Here is a 24428-nt window from a genome sequence, read left to right as displayed (position 1 = left end):
TATTTCTAGCCCCCATTTTGATAACAACAGAACTTTCTGCTACAGAGCTAGATGGTGATATTTCAAACTTGGACTCTAGTAAGTGTCCTTCAAACATTAGCTCACGGCCTCTAAAATGTAGACTAGGATTGTCATCACTTGAGGTACCAAAATATTTTAAAATAAATTTCAGACAGTATGAAGAGTGGATGGGGGCTTTGTAGGCAAGGGGACAAGACATCAACAGAGGTCATGGGTGAATGCACAGCAACCTTTTCTTAGTCGATGTGGGTGAGACCCATGTAAATAGACCTCGAGGAACATAAATGTCAGAGATTCTTTCACATAGAATCTGCGTGGTCAAGGGTCAAGGTCCATAGCAGTGGCTCAACATCTTTCTTCATCTGTTCAATGGGAATGATGCTTGTATCTGCCACGTGGGGTTTGGGTGGATAATTAAAAAAATATATTAGAAGAGCTTGGCATGATGCCTCGTGCATAGTAAACGTCCAATAAACTGTAGCTGTGATTGTTTTTACTGTTATTGTGATTAATATTAAGGTGACAATTATTGTTTACCCGTTGTCTAGCCCTATTTCTGGTTCATAGAAGTCACTCAGTAAGTAATTGCCGGGATGAATGTATTTGGAAGTTTCCTGATTTATAGTCACTCATTCAGCAAATATCCGTTGGGCACCTATGTGTGCCAGGCTCAGTGCTAGGCCCTGGAAATAAAATATTAAACAAGGCCATACAACCTTATCCTAAAAGAGTTTATAGCCTAGAAGGGTAAGCAGTCAAGTGAATGGGCAGTGGGAATGCTACCAAAGCTTCAGGGGTTTAGGAGAGGGGCAGGGGAATCCCTAAAGAAGGTGATGTCGGAGTTGAGTCGAGAGAGGGGAGTAGGGATTAGCCAGGTGACGGTGATTAGAGGAAGGAGGACAATCCCAGTTTAGATGTGTTCAGGGGCCTGAGGTAAAAAAAAGAACCTATCTTGTTCCCACAGTTCTGGGCAGATAATTTAGTTCAGGTAATTAAATATCCCAGAGATGCTTAAAGATGACTGGAGACTAAAGTTTTAAACTTTCTCATCTACAACGACACAAAAATCTTTATATTTTCTGGCTGCAGAAGATGGAATGCCAGCAAGTGTTGCCACCAACTCTGGAGAATGGGAGATGAAAGGAATGGTTTCCTCTTGCTTCCCTTCCTTTCCCTGCCCTTCCCTTCCTGTCTCTCCTTCTCCCTCACCCTCTCTCTCGCTTCTGGTTTCTGTTAATGTGATTTATGCTCTATCCAGGAATGTAAGCTTTTATTCTTCGAGTTCTAGTTCTTGCAACTGATACTACTGAACCTGTTGAATGAAGGCTTCAAGTAATGGTTGCGTGTCCCTTTTCCTTCTACCATGTTTCACAGTCCATGGTCTTGATGAGAGTTCATTTGGTCGGACTCCAAATTGTGTGTGATTGTTGCAGGGGTGGGTGGTGGACAAGGGATGAGAGATTGAACAAATTCTTCCACGGTCTTCTGGCTCTCTTGCTGTACTATTCTTTGGAGTAGGGATTAGAAACATATGAGGGGACATTTTCAGGGTAATAGCAAGTCATTTGGGAAGCCACCAATAAGAAGGAGCTGGCCTTTGTCTAAGTTCTTCAGCTCTTCTAGGACTGACTTTGGCTTCACTTTCATTGGCCACAGGCTCCTGGTATTAGTTTGGATTTATTTCAGAATTCCTTTCACTGAGCATGGATATGGGAAATTTCTGGTTCTAAGTTAATTAACTCCCACCCAACCCCTGCCGTGGCTGGACCACACCCTGAAGTCAGATGTTTACTAGTAAAATGTCTTGGGATTCATACATTCACTTACCCATTTATGAATAGGTTTACTCAACAAAGATTTACTGAATACCGACCATAAGCACAGCTCTGTCAAAAATAAGGAAAGGGAAGGGAATGGAAACATTTTTAATACATTTTTAATAGTGTATAGTGGGGTTCTCAATGTCAGCACTATTGCTATTGACATTTTGGACTAGATAATCCTTCCTTGCAATGGCCTGTCCTATACTTTGTGGAATGTTTAGCAGCATCACTGGCTTCTACCCACCAGATGCCAGATGCACCCCCCCCCAAGTTATGACTATCAGAAATATTTCCAGACATTGCCAAATGTTCCTTGGGGGCCAAAGTAGCTGGTGATTGAGAATCACTGACTTATAATATTAGGCATCATCCTCAACACTTCATGCACATTTTTTCATTTAAGTTCTCCTCCCCAATAAGCCCTTAAGGAATATGGTTCCAAAAGGAGTGTAAGAAACATTAAATGATTTCCTCAGAGTCACATGGGTAATAATTATGGCATTTGGACTTTTTTTTTTTAAAGATTTTATTTATTTATTTGACAGAGAGAGATTACAAGTAGGCAGAGAGGCAGGCAGAGATAGAGAGGAGGTAGCAGGCTCCCCGCTGAGCAGAGAACCCGATGTAGGGCTCAATCTCAGGACCCTGAGATCATGACCTGAGCTGAAGGCAGCGGCTTAACCCACTGAGCCACCCAGGCGCCCGGCATTTGGACTTTAAATCTAGGTCTTTCTACAGACTATATATCTCCAGACCTCCATACAACACACTGTCCTACCCCGGAAGGGACTTAACATCTAGTTGGAGAGATGTGATAGGAGCTAGGTAAGTTCCAGCTGCATTCACTGGAGAATAAGTGACGTGAACACTCAGAAGAGAGAGGTAACAGTGGGCTAGGGAGGTTAGGGAACACGTCCTGCAGAGATGAGAATGCTCTTTGAGTATTTGTGGATAAAGAGTTTGATTGGAATAGCGATTTTGTGCTGAGGAGTGGTGGGTGGTAAGACTTAGACAGGTAGCACTGGGAAGCGGTTAAGACCCGTGTTCGTTCCAGGTGGAATTTGTTTGAATTCTGGCTCCTCCACATACTAGTCATGTGATCATGAGCTAATGAAGGAGTCTTTTAGCCCAGTTCCATTGCCTATAAGATGGGTTGATGAGGACAATACATATTCTTAAGATTGGGATAGGATTTAATGAGTTAATATACAAGGGGCTCAGAACAAAACCCAGCATCCAGTAAGTGCTCAATAGCTGCTGGTCACTTGTGCTTGATTCTGTTGGACTTCAACTAGTTTAGAATCTCTATTCTAAATAATGGGAGCTTTTGAATCAAGGTTCACAGGTACTGCAGTGCCCCTTTCTGTATTTATTACAGGGTCACAGATTGGCGTCTTTGGGTTGGAAACCATCTCTGGTTTCATCAACTGTTCCCAGAGTACCAGTGTTAAATTGTTCAACCCCTCTGTAGGGGTTTTGGGCTTGAAGCCTCAGAGACCTCTTTCCAACAGACATTTAAAGGGGGAAAGAGGCAGCCTGGGCATCTGTTCAGACATTCATTCACTCTTCTGTATATTCAATCAACATTTACTGAATACTTTTTTTATTCGGGGCGTCATGTTTCTATTAACTACATCTGGAACACCAGTAAGGCACCACTCTGCCCATATGTCAGCTGCAAGTTTATTGGCTAGAATTGTCATTGTTTAGTTTTAAGACAATTCAAAGTTATTGCCGTGGCTTGTGTTAAAATCTTGAGGTTTCTTCTCATGCTTCACTTGGTGCCACTGCTGGGCTTTGTATTTATGGAGATCTGATGGCCCTGGATGTGGTTGGGGATCTTCTCCTGGGAATTTCCTCTTTCTTCCTCTCTCCAGCTTTTTATAGCTACATAAGGTTTAGATCTGTTAGCAAACACATGGATAATTATGCCCCTCTCTGTTTATAGACTCAGGATAAATTGTCCTAATGGGAAAATATCTGTCCTTTGTAGCAGTTTGGATCAAGGCATTTAATTTTGTGTGTGGTTCATTTGCCTTTCTAAAAATCATTTTGATGTTTGTTTCACTCATGAATCATCTATTGTTGATAAACAACAGCACTCAATAAACCCCATTAAAAATCTTTTCTCAATCTAAAAGTAGTTGACATTGGAAAAATATGTGACCCATCCATATGTTTTCTCATAGATGTTGAATTAAAGGAAGCAGTTGGATTTTAAGACTCAAGGGACCTCTGATAAGAGGCCCATAGAAATGATCCACTGGAGTCAGCCCACCAGCATGCTGGAAAGGCTCAATTCAGTTCAGTTTGCCTCAAAGCATCACTGTCATAATGCATTTGTATTCATTCTTTCAACAGTCACAGAAGACCTAATATATGCAAGATTAGATTATAGATGAATAGTGAAGTGTCTCTAAATAACAAAATAGAGATAAACCTTGCTTGGATTCTTCAACTTGGTGAGAAACAGCAATGTATGCTTCCAATCAGAAGGCAAAGTCAGTCCTTTCCTCTGCTATGCTGGCGAAAAATGATTGCACTCCCCCAGTGATGTAAATAAACCTCCAGAAGTCTTGATTTTTACTCAGTTTGGGCCAACAAGCATAAATGCTTCTTTTTGCTATGTTTCCTTTCTCCCAAGAGGTAAAAATACTTGGTGAGATGCAGAAGTGTAATTGGTAAGCACACCCTTTTGAGTCAAACTAGATGGGTTTGAACTGGGAGCTCCAGTATTTACTAGCTTCATTACTTAACCCTGTTGTGACTCAGTTTCCTTGCATTAGAATAAGGCTAATAATTATTCCCACTTCACAGGACTCTTGAAAAAAAAAGAGATAGATAATCTACATAAAGTTGTTAACATAGTGCCCAACCTAATTATAGTAAGAGCTTAATAACTTATAGCTATTATCATTAACATCATCATCAACTAATATTTGTGTGCTCACTAAACAAAAAGTAACATTGCTTGTATGGAGAAACGAGAGAGAGGAGCAAATCTCTTAAATACACGTGTCGCTTATTCTATATCTAAGAGTTGGACGTATTCCTAGAGATACCCACTCCAGTAAACAAAGGTCCAATGGGATGTGGGCCTATGTTTGTGGGGAGGATGACATTCTTGGGGTGCCTTGTTTGTAGGCAGAGAGCCTGGACGCTCAGGGTCTTTGCTCCCACATTCAATGCTGTAAAGACCACCACTTGAGCCCTAGAAGGGAATGGAAGGCATTCTCTAGCCTGGCTCGTGCCTAGACACACGAGACTATCACTTATGAGGGAGTCTGATGGGTGAAGATTGTCCAGTGATGTCAGTGTCCCGTCAATTACCATTAGCGTCAGGCAAGGCTTCATGTCTGACCCAAATTTTAATGTTGCATTTGTGTCTCTTACCTCTTTTGTCTCCTGTGGAGATGAAGAACAGCTGGTCGGTATCCTCTGTATAATAACCCTTCAGATGGGAGACGACTGTTAAATTTGCCTTGAGGCAGTTTTTACTCTAGACTAAACAACTGCAAATCCTTTAACCTTCCCTCAAAGGTTCTATTTTCTGTCTCTTTAATCATTTTGGTTCTCCTTTGGAACCTTTCCAGTGTCTCCCCATCTCCCTTAAAATAAGGGGCCTCACACTGGACATACCACCCTAATAAGAGTCTTTCTGCTGCCAAATTCTTTATTATGGGGGAGGAAGTGGAGAGAAGCACTTCCCTTTCATGTCAACCTCCCGCCAGTGTGAACTCACCGCAGTGTTGTGTTGCCCATTTCTTATCTGTACAATACGCAGACTCATATTGGATACGTGGTCTGCTGTGATCCTCATGTCTTTGTTTTTCTCGAATCTAGATATTAAGCCCCATTTGTGCCTGTCATTTTGATCATCACCCCTCAGGACACTACTTTGTAATCAGCCTTCGTGCTGAAATCTAAACTGTTTTTAATGAACCATTTCCTTCATGTCTTGAAGCCACTTTGGATTCTCCTAACATACCAGCAGTTTCTGCTCAAATTAGTATTACTTATAGACTCTGGGTGTACACACAGTAATTTTAAGTATTTAAACCAGACCTAGGGTAAAATTAGAGACCACTTTTTAAGCACCCCTTTGTTTACTGAGCCATTGATCTGTTTTCCAGTCAGCAGTGAACCTGGGGAGGGAAAAGACCAAGAACATCCTATCTTTCTGGCCTGCTGATGAGAATGTCATATGCATTCCAAAGCTTTCCTGAAATTAAGTCATTATACAGATGTGCTCAAATTTTAATTCCTGGCATATACACACCCTAAACTGAGCTTAGACAACAAAGTCGGTGGGGGAAGGGGAATATTTATTTGTATCAAACGTAAAATCCTGGATTTACCTTCAACAGCATTGGTTTGCACATCATAAATTACACACCAGATTGAAGGAGTAGAGAGCGTTAGAAGTAAAGCATTAAGAAACTGTCAGTGGGAAAAGCAATCAGAAGGGAAGAAGAGATGACTTCTGAAATTATTCGAAAAATCATTCCATTTGAACCTAATTCCCATAAAACGTATCAGATACTGAGATGCCACATAAAAGTATGCTAATCAATCTACCAAGTCTGCCACCCCAAAGCAGAAGAGAAGGAATAGGGAGGAGGGTAAAGATCAACATTCATGGAAGCCTTATAATATTTGTAAGCCGGACCCTCTAAGAGTTCTGATAAATTTGGCTTTTCCTGAAATCATAAGCTAACTGGCTTTGACCCAGGAATTGCCATATTTGAGGTGTGGCTTGCAAAGCTCCGTTTCACCAGACACCTGTAGCATTCTCCTAACCTCCACGTATCATTGCTGGTTGCAGTACCCACACCTCCTGGAGATACACTTTATCCTGGGGTTTTGTTTCCTTCTAGTACTTCCAAAGGAGGACCACCACCGCCTGGCATTCCTACCTGTTTCTGGCTTTGCTGTGGTGCAACCTGGATGAAGCAACTGAGGGTAATTCCAGGACTGGTGATTGCGATGATTAGTTAGCAGGGCACTCTGTGGGCTGCTTCTGAAAGAAGACAGATTTCCAGCCTGACCTTGACACAGGTTGCCCCCTCCCAGGCTCCAGTTACCCTTTCCGGTAACAATAATGGTACTGAGAACTGAAGCCTTCTTTTGCCTCTTCCTTTCTAATGAAGTCCTTCAAATTCCACCAGATCTATCCCTTGCAAAGCTAGTTTACTTTAAGGGGTTGTTGGGCTCCCAAGAAGAGAACCCTAGCTCAGAGACATAGGTTTGGGGCAAGATTCTGGGATGAACCCCAAGGAGTAGGATGAATGTGTGTCCATCTCAAGTCCCAGGAGGCACAGGGCTTCATTTTGTGCCTAGATTTGTGCCATCCAACCACAGGTGGTGTCCGTACCTCCAGCTCCCTCTGGGAGCTCTGCCCTGAATCCCTTTCCAAGCCAGGTGAAAATGTGAGCAGAAGTTCCTTAATGGTTTGAGGTTTGGCACAGCGATGCTTTCACTTTTCAGCAAGTGTTAAAAGTGGAAAAGTGGAATAAAATACAATTGGAGGTTTAAAAAAATAATCTCTTCATGCAGTGAAATGTGGGGTGACTCCCCCTGTCTCCGAGCGCCCTCCCTCCGCTCTTAGAAAAGCAAACACTCTTTTCCTGCCTTATTTGTATTCCCATTAATTTAAGACAGGAAGCCCTCGGTGGGTGTGATGTAAACAATTCAGCCTCGTGGGTCGGGCTTCCTCATCAGTTTGCAGCTGGAGCGATGGCTGCGCGGCCCAAGCCCGGTCCTGCCTCTCCGGGGGGATGACTTGTTGACTGAACCCCGCAGATGACGGGAGGGGCGCGGGCGCGGGAGAAGGTATAAAGGAAATGCTTAAGTTGTGCCGTCACCGGCGATTGTAATTCAGCGGTGGTAAATTTGGTGCCTGCAGCAGAAAGACTCTGACTGGAGGTTTCTGAAAAGTTTCTTGACATCCTGCCCGGTGTGATGGTTGTGATTCTGGTTTGGGGCTCCCCCACCCACCCCCTGTAGGAACCCACGCTGCTGCTGGTTATGAAACGGAGCGGTTATGAAATGCGCTGGTGTCGGGGAGGTGGAGCTTCTCGCGGCGGCTGGAGGGAGAACTTTTGACCGGGCGCGGGTCTCGGGGAAGGGCGTTTTCGGCTCCGGACCTGCTCCGGGTCAGGGCGGGAAGCCACGCTCCTCCCCAACGCCCCCCCCCCCCCGATCGCTCGATGTCCACGAAGGTGCGCGCACCAGCAACCGTGGAGTCCCTGAAACCCACCCGCGGGCGGCTTCCCTCTCCCCGCGAGGGAGTGACCGGGGAAGGGGTTCTGGAATGCCGTGGAGTTCTGACAAGTGAGCAGGGGAGTGACGGGCCGAGCCGGGATCCCATGACAGCCTTTTCATAACCTCCCAGCCCGGGCTGCGCGCGGGCGGAGGGGTCCTCCCACGGCCATGGAGCGCACGGCGCGGACCGGTCTCCAGAAGGACGGCGCGGAGGCGCGCAGGGGGGCGGCGTCCCGGGCGGCGAGCCCGAGCTGAGCGCCCCCACCCGCGCCCGGCCCGCCGCGGCAGGTGATTAGGCAGCGGCTCGCGCGCGCGGCCGAGCGGGGCCCCGGCGCGCAGGGTTAGCGCCGCCAGCTGCTCGCGACCCGCACGCCGGCCGTCGGAGGCGTCGGACTGGAGACCCCCTCGAGGTGACTTCAGAACTGGAGGTAGGAAGCCGCCTGGCAAACGGAAACCTCAGGCTTCCCCTTCCTCTCGGGCTGGGGTGCAGGTCGAGGCTGAATCCACAGATGTGGAAATTGAGCCACAGCCTCGGAAAAACGCCGCCGCCAACTGACTCATCTCGCAGATCACCTGGGTGTCTTTTTTTGACTTGGGAGACTGGCGTGTTTAGAGACGGACTGTGCTCCTTAGGAGGAGTAAGCGACTTGGAACTGGCTTGTCAATTACTGACGGAAGGAGGCGCCTGGCGTGTATGATGGGGGGGGGGGGTGCGAAGGGACAAGTCTGGAGGGGCTCCAGAAGCACGGATCTCTCAGACACCTTGGATAGGAGGTGCTGTTGAAGCCCACGGAGGTTGTGTCTGGGGGGTGCTCCAGCGACCCAGGCATCTGTTACACTGTCCTTATCCCGTGCTTCTCTCTGGCTAGCAGGGAAGGGAATCTGGGATAGAGCAAAGATGCGTCTGGTACCAGCGGGAACTTTTTTTGAGCCCTCAGGAGGTCATGATCTCTTGTGGGGACAGAGCTTCACCCCAAACTACGAAACAGCCTGCTTAGACAACTGTCTCACCACTGAGGCACAGAATATTGTGCTGTAGTGTCCGCAAATCTAAGAATTTAAAGATGAAAGATGTTTGGAAAGAGAATGACCTTATCTATCATGTTGTTACTCCCTAGTAGATAGTTTATAAATACTAGGGGTGAAATTCAGTCAGTCTTGTCATGAGATGCCAGTAAATAGGAGATAACTACAGCTGTCATCCTGGGAACCATATCTGGGAGAAAAGTCCTGGATGTAAACAGTAAGCACTTTTCATAAAAACAGGTCCAGCTGAGTTCGGTATCATAAGGGGCAAGACAAAAACCGTAAATAATGGTATCACAAAGGCATGACATAAACGTCTTCAAATACACATGAAATATAGTACTTTCAAACTTCGCACGCCTAGACTGTTTTTGCTTTTGCAGATGAACTGAAAAATAAGGTACACGGGTATCTTTCTACCTCCAATGCTAACCTGACTGCTATACACCCAGTAACCTACAGATTCACTGTGGCCCTTTCTTCAGCGGAGATATTAACAGTTAAAAGGATCTACCCACAGCTCATTGTTTTCAGGATCCCTAGTCAAATCCATGGTCCCTAGGATACAACCGTAGCACTCATAGGTAAAGTGGGCTTTGGGAAAGGAGGTCTGTGTCAGGTTCTAAAAGAAAAAAAGTTCTCAGAGTGGGCCACACACAGAAGAAACAATAGGATGTACTAGGGAAAGTGGGGAAACCCAGGTGGACTCAGGATTTCAGCTTGCTCATGCTCTTCCAGCCTGGAGCTCTGTGAGCCTGCACAGCTGGACGTAACTGGCTGAGGGAGGACCTCTCCTAATCTAGCAGGAAAGGAAGACCTCGCAAAGAGCAACAAAGTTTCCAGAAACCACCTTTCTGATGGCCTTCTCACTTCCATAAATTGCCTGACACTGCACTTGGCATGCACAGCTCCCTTTAATCCTCTGTTCTGACTAATCTCTATAAATCCAGGCAGGTCACACTTAGGAATTGTCTCCTTGAAGGGGAAGGGTGACCCCATTCTGGCTCGTTTCCTGGGACATTAAGTTCTCACCTCCTCTGCCTAGAGCTCTGCCCTGGCTCTGCCTAGAGCTCAGCCCTGGCTTCTTCATCAACTCTTCTGTTTCCCAACAGTTTCACCAAGTACCTTTGCTGCCTTCTAGACATGGGTTCTCATTCCGGAATCTGATATAGATCCCGAGTTTCCCTTTTTTCCTTATCAAAACAATACATGTATATAATTTTCCCAAAGTCAATATTTCTGCAAGGCTTATAACTAGAAACAGCAGTCACTTGCCCCACCCTCCATCAACCTCAACTCCTGTGCCCCAAAGACAACCGCTTTCAACATTTTGTGTGTATTCTTAAATGTACTGCTCCACTGGGTCTCTCCCTCACCTGCCCTCTGGCCTCCTGACCCCCCACCCCTCCAGATGCGCTGCTTTTGAGGCCTGCCACACACCCGTCATCTGGAAATCTCCTTTCTTCATCCTACTGGGCGCTGCTTCTTGCCTTTTTCCCAGGTGGCATCCCCTGTGTTCGAGACCCACACCTTCCTCTTCATTTGTTTCTGTTCTCTTTCTGGTAAAACACAGCTTCTGGAAGTTTCTCAGAAGGTGTACCTGGGAAATCAGTTTTTTAAGATCTTCCAAGTTTGTGTGTTTGATGGGGTATGAAGGTTGGAAAGGCTTTTCCCTCAGAATTTGGAACAGATTGCTCTTCGGGTTCAGTATTGCCATGGAGATGCCTGTCTTTCTAATTCCTGATGCTTTGAATGTCATTATTTCCCTCTCTCAAAGTTTTTAGGATTTCTCCTTGTTCTTTGTAATGTCCTTTCTCTCTGTAATGAAATTTCATTTTCATATATCTTTCTGTGAGTTTTTTTTTTTTTTCCTCCATTTTACTTGGCTTTCAATACACCTTCTCAATCTGGAAACTCATGTTCTTTGGTTCTGAACAGTTTTCTGGAATTAAAAAAAATCATTTCTTTCCTCTTTTGGAACATCTATTTAGTTGGAAGGGGATCTTCACGGATTGAATTTCTAATTATTTTTTCTTTCCTTTAAAAAAAAAAAATTTGCTACTTCCTGGGAAATTTCCTCCTTTTATCTTCCAACCCATATACTGAATTTTTATGTCTGCCATCAAATTTCTAATTTCCAAGCGCTCTTTAAAAATCTCTGAAATATTCTTTTTATAACCTCCTGTTCTCGTTTCACGGATGAAAAGCTTTCCAACTCCCTGCAGATCTCAATGACAGCTTCTTTGAAGTGCTCCTCTATTCCCTTCACGGTTCTTTCCCCCTCAGATTTCCTTAGTTTTTGTTTTTAAGATTTTATTTGTTTGTCAGAGAGAGAGCACAAGCAGGGGGAGCAGCAGGCAGAGCAGGTAGAGGGAGAAGCGGGCTCCCCGCCTAGCAAGGAGCCTGATGCGGGACTCCATCCCAGGACCCTGAGGTCATGACCCGTGCCAAAGGCAGGCGCTTAATGGACTGAGCCACCCAGGTGTCCCCATTTGTGCTTTTAAATCTCGTGCTTGTTAAACACTTTCCAGTAATGTCTAATGATCCTGGACTGATCACTTAAAAGCTAACTGGCAGGTCTGCCTACATGGATGGGGCTTATTTCCAGAAATCAATAGTACCTTCTTTCCAAGAAAGACACCTAGAACGGTGTTCCAGAATCTAGAACAGTGCCTGGCACCCAGTAAACTTTCCATTCCCATTCCAAGCATTTGAATGACATAGGATCTTGCTAGGGCCCAGGTGGTAGCAAGTATTAGAAGCTCCCCAGGTGATTCGAGAGTGTGGATGGCCCTGAGCACCTGCACTGTAACGGGATTGTCGTGCCAAGCAATTTCACTGGACGACGCCCACCTTTGATAGACGGTTGTTTCTCGCAGACAAAACTGCCCAGGGGAAGAGAAATCCCCATCCCTGTCACCGAGAGGACTGGGTTGACTGTGGCATTCTGTGAGCCAGATTCAGGTAGGAGACCAGGAGTCTAACATTTGGTATGGAAACTGTCTCTTCTCCCCCTGTTCTTAAAGTGGCACCCCTTCCCTCAGCTACCTTTGATGTCGGAGTCCAGAGCTGCTCTGATGTTGCAGAGCAAACCCGTCATGGAATGTAGGCAGTCACATGGGAGCTAGGACTAAGGAGATTATGGGGGTCTGACAACTTCAGGCATAGGCTCTTAGCCAGCCCTCCTGCCGTTGGCACCCCTGTCCGGTGTCCCCAATTCCAGAGACTCTCTATGTCTGGGCTCTATCTCTCAGACTCTGCTTTCTCTCATCTGCTAAGTCAGTTACCACTGGACTGACCGCTTCCCCACTTCCAAAAATTTGTTGAAATCATTGCTTCTTCAGTTCTAAGATTTTGGCAAAACCTTCCCTCCATGCTTAAAAAAAAATTCCTTTACTCGCATTTCAATCCATGTTTACTGAGGAGTGAGTCTCTCTGCCTCACGCCCCAGCTTTGCACTGGAACCCTCCTCTCAAATCTTTCTGTATTTATCCATGTCTACCACAGGTGCCCACTTGGAACAGAAATAGCAAATAGTCCACGTTGTGCCATAATTTCAGCAATAATCAAATAATCAAATAATCAAATAATCATTAAAAATGCCCAAGCTCTAGCGTGCCTGGGTGGCTTCAATCAAGCCTCTGCCTTCAACTTAGCTCATGATCTCAGGGTCCTGGGACTGAGCCCTGCATCAGGCTCCCTGCTCAGCTTCTCCCTCTCCCTCTGCTGCTCCCCCTGCTTATGTTCTCTTTCTCTCTCTGTCAAATAAATAAATAAAAATCTTTTAAAAATAATTAAATAAAAATGCCAACGCCTGAATAGAGTGGTTATTGGGCATTTGTACTGGGTGTGTTAGCATCTTCCCCCTCAGATCGTTAACCATGGTTCTTTGTATGTGTGGAATGTCTGGCAGAAGGCATTTTTGAACGCGTTTGGTGTGGCTTACCAGAATTCTAACTGTAGAGCATGTTAACTTTTTTGAGGTATATTCATGTTCGTTTCCTTTTTTAGGCCTCACCAAAAGCCTATTGGGTGGTTTAGTGGTCATGTGGACTCGGGAGCCTCCATTTTCTGAGATGATTAGCACATTCTGGTTGTGGTACCCCCATTCTACACCCCAGAGAGGCAAGTGGATGGAAGAGTATGTGACCCAAGTCTGGGCAATGAGGTGTGAAGAGATGTCTCTCGTGGAGTGTCTGGGATAGGTTTGCTCATGACTAAGAAACAGACATGAGCGAATGACCCCTTTGCTTCTTTGGTACGTTGCTGTCTAGAACTGCTGTAGGCATCTTGTCTCCGACCTTAGGATGAAGTCAACACCCAGGAGGGAGCAGATTCCAGAGTATCCTCAGGAAGCACCAAGCTTTCTCTTGCAGGTCCCATCATGCGAGATGATCAGTTTCCTCCTTGTTCAAGCCGTCTTGTTTGGTTTGGTTTGGTTTGGTTTAAAGTAATGTGGGGCTTGAACTCACGACCCTGAGGTCAAGACCTGAGCTGAGATGGAGTCAGACGCTTACCCAGCTGAGCCACCTGGGCAGCTCTAAGGCCATTTGGAATCAGGGTTTTGTATCATTTGCTGCCAGACTGATAGAGGAGGACATTTCTTTATGCGTGGTCTCCTTCTTAAAAGAGTTAAGGCAGACATTGGGCTTCCCTTCCTGAAGATCTAAGCTGCCTGATTCCTTATTCTGGCTGTGAGTAGGAGTTCTCTCTACTCTCTTTTCCAGGCAGATGAAATTAATGTTATTCTCTCTTCCAACTTCAAAAGAAGGAATAACTGTGGAGACATTCCGTGGGGGAAAAGAGGAGTCCTTGGGAGATTGTTAGCTGATCCCAGTGAGAGATCATCCTGGGGCTGTCACAGGAGTGAAGACTGTTCTTGAAACAATAGGCGATGAAACCCCATGCATCCCACCCTGGAAAAGCCAGGCACTAGCTTTCATTCATTCCTGTGGTTGTGGAGGAGGTCATGTCTTGCCCGCACACTTGGCATCGTTGTCTCTGTCTTCCGTTGTCTTTGTCTTTTGGGCATCCCGGACTTTGGGAAGCGTTGAAGATGAAATATACTCTGAAAGTGTTTAGCGGCCTCGGTAGGACTGAAGGCAGGAGAAAGTGGCCTGTCCGTACCTGTTTGCCCCAGCCTGACTCCAGTGGCAACGGCATACCCTCTTTATTTTTATGAATAGGAAGCCTCCCTTGTCTCTTCATTCCCAGTATAATGTTAGCCTAAAGAGAAGCCCTTAATTGCACTTAGCATTATGCTATCATTTTCCTGTTTGTATCTTTTACTAAACCTAGACTGTAAGGCTGGGAGCTTCCTATTTAATACAGCTAAGATTTAGTGAGCACTTACTGCTTGCCTGGCACTGTCCTATGCTTTCCATGTGTGAACTAATCGGATCCTCACAATGATCTTATGAAGAAGGTGCCATGAGTATCCCGTTTACAACAGAGATCACTTGCGACACACCGTATTTAGGGAAATGGCTCAGGGTTGTCCAGCTTTTCGGTGCTGGAGCAGAGATTCAAATGTTGGCCGTCTGGTTCTGTGTGCTATATAACATATATATGCCTTAGGCAATACGTAAAGTCATCGTACAGCTTGAACACCCTTACACCATCTAGCGTACAACAGGGATTCAAACGTTACTGTGAGTGAACAGACACGAGGCTTTTTCATGTCATTACAGACTCATTAATTTTAATGGCAGTGTATTTCCCCCAGGGACCCATCATTTGTGTAACCGTTTCCCAGAATTAGGTTTGGTAGTAGTATGGGCTAGGCTCTCTGAGACTGGGACCATCCCGGAAATCTCAGATATATGGTCATTCATCAGGAGGTGGCCCAGAGACCTTCTTTAACCTCCTCTCCTTCCCTCATATGGTTCTCCCCACCCTCGGCCACCCTTCAAAGCGATCCCAGTCCCCGTCCCACATTGCCATTGCCATCAGTAGAACTCTGCATAAAAGTGGACGGTGTGGTAGAGGCTTTCATACTTCGGCAACTTTTCTGAAGGTCCCTGTTAGAGGGTAAGCATTAGCTGGCAGGGAATTTGCTATAAGAAATGCAGATCCCTGAAATGTTGCCTGGCAAGTGCCGTTTTCCAGGTGATTTCTCATGACCTGTCATTTTGCACTTTTGAATCCAGAGATGGTATATCTGACTCTCATTTGTTAAGACTTTTGGCTGACCTCTGGGATTCTTGTTTTAATTGCCAAGGGATAGAAAATATAAATGGACATATGTGTTAGTGTGCAAGCTTTGGAGTTGTTTTATCTTTGAAAATTGGGGGGCTGGTAAGGATAGAAGATTAAAGAAATTGATGAAACAATTTTGTACGGTTAATGGGCTATCTTCTTAATAGTGTGACTTGTTAGGCCCTAGGTAAATAAATACACCACGTATCAAACAATGTGAGCACTATGTAGAGGTTATTTGCAGTTAAAGAAGTTTGTTTTATAAATTAAATTATATCTGAGCTATGGTAGAAGACCTTGATGTTTAAATTTAGATTAGCCCTGGGGTGCCTGGGTGGCTCAGTAGGTTAAGCATCTGCCTTTGGCTCAGGTCATGATCTCCGGGTCCTGGGATCAGTCCAGCCCCATGGCAGGCTCCCTGCTCCGCGGGGAGTCTGCTTCTCCCTCTGCCTCTGCTTCCTCCCTCCGGCTCATGTGCACTCATGCATTCTCTCTCTCTCTCTAATTAATTTAAAAATCATTTAAATTTAGATGAATCCTACGGTGAATCCCTTTTGTAGAACAGATACTTTTTTGAAAAGTCAAAGACGTACTTGTTCCAAATATAGCGCAAATGCATATGCATGTGTGTATAATTTCTGAGCGTGTGTAGGTACACATGGGTGTTGCCTTCCTTCCCCTGACCCCCTAATTCATTCTCTGCCTTCTTATGCAACAAGGGGCTTATACTGTGAACTGACGACATTGGGACTCCCTTGTTTTATTTCTGCTTGGCTTCACCCAATGGGAGGCACAGGCAGGGGAATCAGAAGACAGGAGGAGAGGGTGTTGGGGTGTTTACCCCCCTCATAGCAGCCTGCTCGGCCTTGCAGAGATTCTGACCACGGCTGGGTTGTTCTCAGCTCTCGGGGGCAGCTCGCTGTGTCAAGGTTCCGGTTTGCACTGCTTCCTCTTGCTGCCCTCAGACCTAAAGGTGGTAAGAGTTTCCCACTAGCTAGTGGCTAGCCCGCAGGTACTCCATCCTGCCCACGTCTCTCCATAAAGTTCTCTCTCATTAAGCACTTTTGAGGGGTGTCTGGGTGGCTCAGTGGTTAAGCAGCTGCCTTTGGCTCAGGTCATGATCCCAGGGTCCTAGGATCAAGCCCTGTGTCAGGCTCCTTACACAGCAGGGAGCCTGCTTCTCCCGCTCCCTCTGCCTGCTACTCTGCCTGCGTGTGCTCTCTCTGTCAAATAAATAAATAAATAACAAAAGAAAACAAAAACCCCAACTCCTTTTGAATATGTCTTCTGTTTCCTGCTGGAAGCCTCATGATACAGTGTATGTTCATCTCTTTCTCGTATAAAACCTCGTCATGTCTGGTTCTAAAATGCCTGTTACATGTACCTTAGTATATCGGAATTGGAGTTGTAGTTTGCCCTAAGAGTTGTCCTTTTATCCTTGTGTCTTTTTTATCTTTTCTATTAGCTCCCTAGTCCTGGGGAGTAGGGTAGGGGTATGAATCATTTTTGCTTCTCCCTACAATGTCTGGGATGTGGTTCTGCAGACAGAGTTCACAACAGTAGGCAACTGGAAGTAAAATAACATATAAGAGTGCATGTGTGATTATGGTGCCCACATGGGTATGCTGTACCTGGGACTTTTTAAAATAACCTTTATTTGTATCCTTATCAGCACTGGTGCATTCATTTATGCAATAAACAATTACCAAGTGCCAGTTATAGGCAACACCTTGTGTTAGGTGTTCACAAGGTCTCCTCAGAGTTCCTAGAGTCATAAAGGGGTTTCATGAAGAACTGAAATAGAATTTTCAAGCAGGAAGGAGTGAATCTGAGAGCATATCTAATCAGGTTTTATCACTTCCTGGTGAAACTCAGGCTGAGCGGTTCGGTGCTTTGTTGTGGAGCACAGGTAGTGGGTTGTATCTATACAACCCGAACTCGGTGCCTTGACTCTCTCGGCGTGGGCTTCTTTTCCCAGCCCCCTCCTGTCATGCTGCCCACTCATCTCCAAGGTGCTTTGTGGTGAAAGGAACCTCCATAAGGTGTCCTTTAGAAAGCCTCTCTCCTGCCCCTTACTGCTTCCTCTGTGTTGCAAATGCAAACCAGATAGTCATGCTCTGAGCTCATAAAAGTGCCTAATAGGACGCAGACGGTGCTCCAGCGTCAGGCCCACGTGTGCACAGCTGGGGGAATATTTGGACCAACCCACAGCCACACTCAGACATCTCCCTTCACCAGCTGTGAACTCTGCAGCAACATTTCATGTGCGGGTAGGAGGTGTTGGGGGTGAGTTGAGAGGGAGCTACACATTCCGCAGCTCCTGAGCCACTCTCCAGCCTCACATATAGAAGATGCGATCTCCAAGTCAGGCCTGGGCTGCTCCCAGAGCTGGTCCCTGGAGGGCCTTTGCTGATTGGCACTTTTCCCATGACGATGGCCCTTTATGGGTCCACTTAGCATAAGGACCAGAGTACAGGTACTCCCTACAAAATCAAAAACATCTGACTCCATTATATTTACCTTAAAGTTGGTTTAAGATGGACAAGAAAAAGGCTTTTCTGAACAAAAACATAGCAGATTGGCCTAGGTCGGCATGTGATGATGAGTTGTAATGTTCTTTCACATATGCATGTCCGCTGGGGGTGCTGACAAATTGTTAGTCCTCACCTGTAAGGCTTGAGTTCAAGATTAAGGAAGAGGAAGGCAGGATAGTGTCTTTACTAAATCCTGCTGTTAGTCAGGCTTTGTGCTGGGGCCTGTGACTAAAGGATCTCACACCCAGACAAGCTAAGTATTATATGTCCATTTTGCAGATCTGGACACTAAGTCTCGGTAGGGACATGACATAGTCACAATTACAGTTCTCGGTTCTGACTCGCCAAATAAGCCTCGTCCATGAAGTAGTGCCATTCCAAACCCAGCCGGCCCGGATGCATGCCGAGTGACACTGGGGAGAGTTGGCTAGCTTCCCCACATTGATTTTTTCAACCGTGAAGTGGGAATGAAGTGATCACCCCCTCCTGTTAGTGGTGACGGCTGAGACACTGCGCACAGCATTCATCCCCGTGCCGGTTAATGAAACTGAGCTCCTGGCCCCTGGAGCTGGGTTTGCCGCTTCTCTTTTCTGGAGCTTTGTCAACTGTCAGCTGTTAACTTCCTCAGCCCTTTCCGTAGCCATAAAATGGGGCTTGGGGTAAAGGTCAGTTTCTTAATGGAGGAAAAACCTGAGAAGAACAAGGCAAGCCTCCGTCTTTTGTGTTGTAACTGTCAAGCTTCCAAAAGTGTGCGGTCTGTGTGACTTCAGGGTGTAACCGCTCACATCGGCTGTGAGGATGGGGACTGTCCGCTTCCCTGGACCCAACTTGTTGAGTCCAGCCAAGTCCCAGCCACACTTCCTCAGTTCCTACCACTCAGGTTTTCCTCTCTTTCATGACTCACGGTCCCTGTTGTGGAGAAAAAACTCCACTTGTTGTTTTCACTTAAGTTACACACAGTACTCTCGGAATACTGCTTCACTTCTGGTCACCAAATGTGTGTGTGTGTGCGTGTGTGTGTGTGTGTGTGTGTGTGTGTAGAGGGAGGTTTTCCCCACACTGAACAATGCTGGGACACCAGCTGGGTATCCTCCAGTTCAGCCTAATTCGGATACTGTCTACCTGGAGGGACGGTCAGACCCCACAGGCTTAGGGCTCAAGTCCCACAGGACTGCCCCTCTCTCCTCCCCACAATGCACGTTCCCACTAAAGCCCAAATCATCGCTTGTGCTGACTGTAATAGGTTCCCATGACCCCACCTGTTAGTTTTTACCGTTAATTAACTGCATTTGATGAATTTGCTAGAGCAGCTCACAAAACTTAGGGAAATTGTTTCCCTAACCGGATTACTGGTTTATTGTAAAAGGATGTAACCCAGCCGCAGTCCTATGGGGAAGGCCATAGGGAAGGAAGTTCGGAAGCTCTCCAAACCCAGTCCTTTGAGGTTTCATGGACGCTTTGTTACAGAGACGTGCTTGATTAAATCATTGGCTGTTGGTGATTGAAAAGCTCCAGCCCCTCACCCCTCCCTAGAGGTAGAGAAGTGGGATTGAAAATTCCAGCCATCGAATCCGAGTCTGGGTCCCCTGGCAACCAGCCCCCATCCTTAAGGACTTTCCAGAAGCCACCACATTATCATAAACTCAGATGTGATTGAAAGAGGCTTTTTATGAGTAACAAAACACACCAATTTCACCTTTATTGCTCTGGAATGATTTCAGAAACTAAATACCATGAGGAAAGATGTCCATATGGCTGTTATATAGGGAATTACAAGGGTTTTAGAAGCTCTGTGCCTGGAAGAGTGAAAAAAGACCAAATGTTATTTCTTATAATTAACCACAATATCAGACTGTTGCTGTATATTCCTTATCCTCTTTTCTCCTCCCGCGTCCCTCCCCAGCTGCTGAACTTTAAGGGCTGCAATTAACGCCTTTACAGCGTAGAGTATTGTCCATTGTTCTTTTCCACTTTGGTCGCTGAAATAGGTAATAGGCAGGGGCCCGGTGAAGTTCCTAAAGTATTTAGGCCGTTCCCTAGAATGTTCTGGAAAGTTCTCCCCATCTCTGGCTTTCTTTGCCATCAGTAAGGCTTTTTAGCAGTGCTAGAACCGGAGCTCAGAGTCTTGGTGTTGGAGCATGTGAGGGCAGGGAGGGAGGCTCCCACATCCCTCAGCAGGTAGTGGTGGAATCTGGGAAGACTCATGACCGCACAGCTGCCCGAGAGTCTCCCTGTTGCCGATAGTCTCCTGCCATCCTTAAAATCATCGCGCCACAACTGTATACACTGTTTTTAAAAAAAGAAAGACAAAACAGAAAGGCAGTAGCCCTCCCAGCCTGGCCTGTGTGGCCGCCACCATCTGTGCTGTGGGGAGGCACCTGATTCTGGATTCCCCTGGAATCCCCCAATTCTGCCCTGAGGAAGCCCACCTGTAGTGCTAACTCCTGTTGCCATGGCTGCCTCCTGAGGAGAAAAGGCAGATGTGAGGAGATGTGGGAAATGAAGTTACACAGTTTATGTCATGTGCCCAAACGGAAGGCATGCATGGTTCCCTCACCCCTCAAAGAGTTATGAACAGAGATGAGGGAGTTGCCTTAAATTGAAATCTACAGATTTTCTTGTGCTGTGGGAGGGTCTCTCAATTATTTTATTTGGAACATCAAAGTATTATTTAGGGAACACATTAGCCTGAAATGACTTTCATCAATGCTGATTTTAGATGCTTGTAGAGGTCAACTGAGGAAATTGTATTTAAAAAAAAGGTTAAAAAAATCTAGTAATATTTCTGGGCATCTGACCTCACAATAACAAGTGTTGGATTTCTTTGTAAGCAAGACTTTTAAAGATCATTTAAAAATGGATCAAGCTAAGAACCTTATCCAAATAACTAGAAGTGAAGAGGACCATGGCAAACTCAGAATGGAGCCATGCTTACAGGAACGGATGTAAAAATGCCAGTGCCACTCAGACTTTGAGTAAATGTTTTTCTGAGGTGTGAGGAAACCAGAAATATTTCTAAATTAGCGCACACTTAAGGGTTACATAATATCTGTGTATGTATTTATGCACATGCAGTTATGTAAATTATATTAATATCTTAAATAGCTTAAAGTAAATGTTTTAAATGTTCAGTTTTTAATATCTTCGATGAAATGTTTACATCTAATGATATCGATTTTTCCATTTACATCATCTACATTTATCTAACCAACCCCTCCCCCCAGTATTTTGACAGTTTTCTGATTGGGACAGTAGAGAATCACTTCTGTCTGAGCCACCTTTATCCAACTGAGATGTGTCTTGGTCCCCTCTAACTCTATAGGAAATGCAAACTGATGTCAAGAAGTATTTTTTTTTTTATTTTTTTTTTAATTTATTTCCAGCATAACAGTATTCATTATTTTTGCACCACACCCCGTGCTCCATGCAATCCGTGCCCTCTATAATACCCACCACCTGGTACCCCAACCTCCCACAGGAAGTATTTTTATAGTATACATTGTTTTGTCACCTTGAATCACTGCTTCAGTAATTCTATTCTTGTTTTTACTTAAAGTCTCTTGGTTTGCCAATGCCAAAACAAAACAAAGTGAACAGAAATGCAGAAGATTAAAATGGCTCAAATTTTCATATTGTCTCTTCAATCAGTAAGGGATTTGAATTGGGAAAGCAGTGCTGGCTTATACTTCGGGGTCCTTCTACCTAGACCTGTGGTATTTGGAGATGCGTGAGCAGGTGAGCAGGGAAGAGGAGGGCAGGCTCCTGTAGAAAGCTAGAGCATGTGACACTGTTGATGACCATGTGTGCAGAGCTGAGAGCCCGTCTGTGGAGAAGTCGCCTACAGAACACAGTCAATCTTGGGCAGCCTATCAATTGGTGGTTTTGGTGAAACAAACAAGGAGAATTTCCCTCAGGAAGAATCACGGGCACAGGAAGAACAGACCTCACTCCTCTGGCCCTTTTTCACCCTCCACATGGGAGGATGGTTGTGTATCCTCCCCACAGAGTATCTGGCCAACAAGTCATCACAGGCCAATAGGGAAATTTCCACTCAGCAAGAACACATCTCCAACCAGAAGCCACCTTACAAAGAACTTTATCTCCTCATGAGATGGATTTTTCTAGAAGGTAAACACACCATGTGTTTGATTCCTTTAGGTCAGTGTTAACTGGTGTATCACAGTCCCATCCCTCCCCCAGAGCTGGCTTTTCTCCCCTTTGACATGTTAACAGGAGTTGTAGCATCATTGCGGTTGCTGAGAAACCATGGTTGCCCCGAAACTTGCAATGTTGGTATTAGTCAAAGTTCTCCAGAGAAACAGAATGAGAAGCGGTGATGTATGTATAGGGGCAGGGGGTGTTATTTTAAGAAGTTGGCTCATGTGACTGTAGGGACTGGCAAGTCTGAATTGGTATGGCAAGCCAACAGGCTGAAAATTCAGGCAGGGTTTCCATGGCACAGTCTTGAGAAGAATCCCTTCTCCTTTAGGAAACCTCAGTTGGATGAGGCCCACCTGCCTTCTGGAGAGGAATCTGCCTCACGAGAAGTTTACTGACTGAAATGTTAATCACGTCTTAAAAAATTACAAAAGCAGAATACCGTCATGGCAACATCTAGACTGGTGTTGGACCAAACATCTGGGTACCATAGTTTAGCTGCATCGACACATAAATTAACCATCCCATTTGGGATCAACAACTGCATTTATGTCTGCTCTATTTATATGCTGTATTTTGAAGTACGAGTAAGATTATAGATAATCAAGAAAATACTCTGTGGGTTGGTCGGGAAGTTTATGAAGAAAATCTAAATTGAACATTTGAGTTTTGAGAATTCTTTCTAAAAAAAACTTAAAAGAGAGAGAACACGCAAAAGTAATCGAGCAAACACCCATCCATATTCCTGCCTCTCGGGTTTAATGGCTATTATTAGTATTTCGCCTTAGTTGTTTTTAGGGTTTCTTTTAGGGGGCAAAAGTTTCTTTTGCCTCCTTCCCATATTTCCTTCCAGTTTAATACATATCTTTCCAGACTAAATTTTAGATATTTAAATACTGTAATTTATACATAAACATAGGCATCTTAATGTTTGTCCTATTGCATCTTGCTTTTTATACTTTTTTTTTTTTTTTTTTGAGATCTGGCCAGGGCAATGGAGTCATTCATTTTAACTGCCTTTTCTGTTTTAAGAAAATTCTCAGGGCACCTGGATAGCTCATTTGGTTAAGTGACTGATGCTTGGTTCAGGTCATGATCTCAAGAGTTATGAGATTGAGCCCTGCATCGGGCTCTATGATCAGTGGGGAGTTGGCTTGAAAATTCTCTCCCTCTGCCCCTCTCCCCGCTCGTGCCCACTCTCTCTCAAGTAAATAATTCTTAAAAAAAAAAAAAAGAAAAGAAAAAAGAAAAAAAAAAGTCTCTACCTCTGTTATGTTTCTCATCCAGTAATTTTTCATATTTAAAAGGTGGGCAGTTTTTTGGCTTTCATGTTGGAAACATATGATTTGATCATAAAGTCTAAAGAGAAAAAGTTAAGATGGATTAAAAATAAATTTCAAATGGGTTACAGGTCTAGCATGGTGATTAATATACCCCCATCTCACATCTGTCCTACAGTCCCTAAAAATATGGCATATAGGTAGGTCAGTTTCACAGCTTTCTATTCTGTTCTGTTGCTTTGTCTATTCTTACATCAGTATCACATTGTTTTAATTACTATAGTACTTTTTTTTAAAGATTTTATTTATTTATTCATTTGACAGAGAGATCACAAGTAGGCAGAGAGGCAGGCAGAGAGAGAGGGGGAAGCAGGCTCCCTGCCGAGCAGAGAGTCTGATGTGGGGCTCCATCCCAGGACCCTGAGATCATGACCTGAGCCGAAGGCAGAGGCTTTAACCCACTGAGCCACTCAGGCGCCTCACTATAGTACTTTTTAAGGCAGTCCGTCCTCTTTATACTTTTTCAAAATTGTCATAGTCAGTCTCAGTTCTATACTCTCCCATATAAATATTAAGATTTTTTCAAATTTCCTAAAAATTCTTGATGAGATCTTAGTAGAATTTCACTGAAATTATTAATTGGGAAACACTGACTTCTTTAAATGTGTTTTTCTCCAAAAACAAGATTTATCACTTCATTAATCCAAATCATCTTCTATATCCTTCAGTAAAGTTTTATAATTTCTTAATAATGTTGCTTTTATATTTATCTCTCTCTACTTCATAGTTTGTCTTACCGTGGAAGCCAAATTCTTTCCTCCTATATTATATTCTCTAGTTACTGCTGGTATAAATAAATACTATTGATGTTTGGATTTGGATTTTTGTTCTTAGCAATCATGCAGCATGTCCTGTTAATTCTAATTGCTTAGTGTTTGACCTTGATAATTAAGTATAAACTGACTACAGATTTTCACTGCCATTCTGCATTATAAATTTACAATTACATTGTCTGCTACTGAGCATAGTCAGTGCAAAGGAACTTGACTCAAAGAATTTGCACTGGGTGTCAGGGGACATAAAGGTGAAGATCGTGGGCCACCAGTTCCAGGTGGTGACCAGCC

The 24428-nt window shown here is 44.7% G+C and overlaps 1 protein-coding gene across 6 annotated transcripts in view; it reads left to right on the top strand.

Annotated features, from left to right (window-relative positions):
- The window catches only part of PDZD2 (PDZ domain containing 2), a 348844-nt gene that overhangs the window by 158002 nt on the left and 166414 nt on the right, over window positions 1–24428 (top strand). Inside the window, exon 1 of one of the 6 annotated variants that reach the window (XM_032337690.1) lies at window positions 2573–8536. The exons of the other annotated variants lie outside the window; for them this stretch is intronic. The gene's annotated coding sequence lies outside the window, so the exon portion shown is untranslated. Of the gene's footprint in view, window positions 1–2572; window positions 8537–24428 lie in introns of those variants that run through there. 6 annotated transcript variants of the gene reach the window in all.

This window comes from Mustela erminea, chromosome 3, assembly GCF_009829155.1.
Source record: "Mustela erminea isolate mMusErm1 chromosome 3, mMusErm1.Pri, whole genome shotgun sequence".
Taxonomy (NCBI): domain Eukaryota; kingdom Metazoa; phylum Chordata; class Mammalia; order Carnivora; family Mustelidae; genus Mustela; species Mustela erminea.
This window is presented reverse-complemented; position numbering and strand designations above follow the sequence as displayed.